Raw genomic sequence first — 3,555 nt, 5'->3', positions numbered from 1 at the left:
AATGCCTCAAGCGTGGTCTGGCGGGGGCTCAGCACCTGCTCGTGCAGATCACATGGGGTGTCTGGGCATGTACACTGGGGACGGGTCAAAGTAGCTGCAGATGCACGCAAGGTGCAGAGCGGGCAAATTCAGAATCCCCAAACCCAGAATCCTTGGCCCCTAATGCTGTGAGCCCAAGGCCGCCTAGCCATGTGGATGCATGGGCTGCAACCGGTGGAGCTGCTGACAGTGAATGCGAGGATGGGGCTCATGCACGTGATTATTAACACTGAGCTCACACCCACCCCTGCTGAGCCTGGGGATGGTGGCAGCGGCAGGGGACATTACCTGCATGCTGGTTGCTCAAGCTCTGGTGGGGTGGGTGACCAAGTGACATGGAAAGCAGCCATGAGCAGGTTTGCAGGTCACTGGGCTCCTCTGGAGCTGGCACTTGATCCTTGACAGGGGTTTTCCCTGTGCTCTTATGCAGACCAAGCCTGGGGCAGGAGCAGCTCTATGCAGCTGATCTGAGTGCTTGGTCTGCTGGCCTTTCCCTGTGGAAAGCTAGCCAGGAACCACTGCAGATCCTTCTGTGTGCAGGCAGAACATGAGCCTTCTTGACTTTGTATTCAGGGTCAGGGAGATGTTCTGTTCAACCTGAAGCAAAATGCATATCTTGACTTACAGACAGATGTCCCCCCCAGAAAGGAGCTGACACAGTAGCAGGGAGAGACAAATCATTTAAATATACCTACAGTGGATGATTAAAAGTATAAAAAAGAAAGTCCAACCACACTAACATTTAAAAGAAACCTCCCTCTGCAACAGAGCACCTTGCAGACCTGTGTCGGCTCTGGAGATGGCTGTTACTTCCATGAAGGATGGAGAGGCTAACCTGTCATGGGAAGCCAGGGATGATGCCTCAGTTGCCCAGGTTGCTTTCAAGTTGCATATACCTCTGTGTGTGGCTTTTTGCAATGTGCTGTAACTTCTTGATTTTGACCAGCTTTTAAGCTGTATAATCAACCTTTTTTTCCTCTTTTTCTTTTTTCTTTTTTTTTTCCTATGACTTTTCTGCAACAAGTTTGCAAACTCAACGATCTTTTGGGTAGTCCTATCCACTTATGTTGCTGAGTTGGACATCTCACTAAAAATGAGGTGGCTAAGGCTCAGGAGTTGTAAATCATTACTTAGTGGGAGAATATTTAGATAAAATCATAATAAAGTGATTGTCATCTTGATATACTCTTCCTTGGACATCAGATACTAGTCACAGCCTGATGGGCTGAATGAACCTGTATGGCTGCTCTTATTTTCTTCCTTTGCTGGGAGAAGTTACTCTATTTTTCATGTATGCGGTTTCACTCAGGAATGGTCTTAGAAATAAAACTTCTTTCTTCTTAAAAATACAAACTCAAGAGATTTTACAGGCCCCTCCCCCTGCAAAGTGTAACTAAAGTGGCCAGGGAGTTTTTGGTTTATCAAATGGAATTGATTAAAATTGATATCAAAGATTGCTTAAGGTAAATTAATTGAGATGATTAGGTAGGGCTCAGGTGGTCATGGGCAGGTCATGATGGTCTCTGGGTTGCTGCTGGCCTGCCAAGGTTTATTAAAATGATAAAGTTACAAAGGAGAAAGATCCTGCTTACTATGCATAGAACAGAAAGGAAAAAAGGTTAATCAACCAATCCTAAACATATAAATGAGCACAAGCTCATCCTGAAAAGCAATTGCTTTTCTGGGCATATTCATTCAACAATGGTAGGCTATGCCTTTGAATCATGTCTCTAGCAGAGACACAATTAGCACCAAGATGGCCTCATTATGTCCTACCAAATGTAAACAAAATTTTTAAAAAATCCCTTTCAAATACATCCTGTTCAGTGATTTTCATATATTAATACATTTTACATTAATTTAATAACAGAATGTATCTTTAAGGATATGTCTTGTAAATAATTAGTAAAACTCAATTTAACAGCAGTGTGACAAACTTTTCCCCCAAAGGATGCCGAGCAGTATGTTGTGTTTTCTGCAACAAGCAATCTGAATATTGCTTTTGATGCAGCCTCTCTAATCTTATTGTTGAGCCCCTGCTGAAAGGAGCCAACCAGGATGTTGTCACGTTTGAAGCTATGACAGATTTACATTTTCTGTAGGGTTTGCACCTCCAACAAGAGAATAACGGTATCTCCATGTGCTGTGTCCCTTCCTGACCAGAGCTGCCTCGAAGGTGTGAAAGATGTCCATCCGCCATGGCCTCCATCCCAATGAGCAGGACCTGGGGAAGCTCGAAGCTAGAGCTTCCCCTGGGAACCTGGGGACGACCACGATGTGTGAGGAAATAAGGGATCACCACATGCAACTCCCCCTTCTCCAAAAGGCCTCCACACCTCTGCTGGCTATGGTTCTCCTGAATGCATGTCTGTCGCCACTGACTCTTTTCTAACACCTCCCAGCAGCCCATGGCTTGTGATTCTCCTGAGACTGAGGGTGCAGCACCAGGCAGCAGCCTCCTATGGTCTCACTTGGGCAGGGGGTGACAGCCCCAGGGGCTGAGATCAGGTCCTGGGCTACAGGGAAGTTTTGGAGTGGGCTTCATGGGGGGCCACTCAGGGCTGCTAATGCTCCCAGGGCCCTGACACTGAGCCCTGCTGTGAACAGGACCACATGTGCCTGAGATTCCCTGAGCTTTTCTCCTGTCTGTATTACAACTTGCTTTTAAGCCTCCTTTCATTTCAGTGTTCCCCCTCGGAGGCATCTCGATCCTGGTGCTGCAGGAAGCCCTCTCCAGCATGGACCACTGTGCAAACCTTTCCAGTTTCACCATGCATCTCACCCTTTGCACAGAGCCAGGCAGCTTCTCTGATTCCATTTCCCTCCCACACGTTGGCTGGAGGCTACTGGGACAGGACCGAAAAATCCCATAGCTGCCAAAAGAGCAGAAGTTGCAGTTTTTCTCCATGCAAGTGGTTTGCAAGAGTGTCTTGCTTCTAGGAGTTGTATCTGTGCCAGAATCCAAAAGATAATGCAAATCCTACATCCTCTGCAAACTCTTCTCCTGAACCATAATTTTTATTTCTTTTTTTCAATAATATTTCTCTGTTCCTTGGTGTGCACTAGGAGCTGGGATGGGCTTCTCTTGGACCACTCCTGAAAGACCAGGCCTCTTAGCATTTCCTGGCACCTGGAACTGTCCTTAGTTTTAGCTCTGAAGCACACAAAGCAGAGAGGATTTGACCCAGGTATGTGGATGGAGACCCCAGCCATGGTCTGTTTGGGAGGGACCACTTCTGTGGACATGTCAGCTGTTGGAAACACAAAGATGTAGGATTCTTCTGAGTGTAAAGGGTTGGAAAATGCTGAAGCTGCCTTTTTCACACCCTGATCATGGTACACATGGCAGAAGAGGAGATCTGGTTTCTGCTGTACTTGCTGGGTGGTCAGAGCTTCTCAGCATCCCCAGCCTTGGCTCCTGCACAGATGATGGCACCAGAACCTCCTGTCCCTGCTTGAGTCCTTCCCAGGGAACTGAGCTGGCTCAGCTGTTGTTTCAGCACTGGTGGAGGAGAG

Source organism: Caloenas nicobarica, chromosome Z, assembly GCF_036013445.1.
Source record: "Caloenas nicobarica isolate bCalNic1 chromosome Z, bCalNic1.hap1, whole genome shotgun sequence".
NCBI lineage: Eukaryota > Metazoa > Chordata > Aves > Columbiformes > Columbidae > Caloenas > Caloenas nicobarica.
This window is presented reverse-complemented; position numbering follows the sequence as displayed.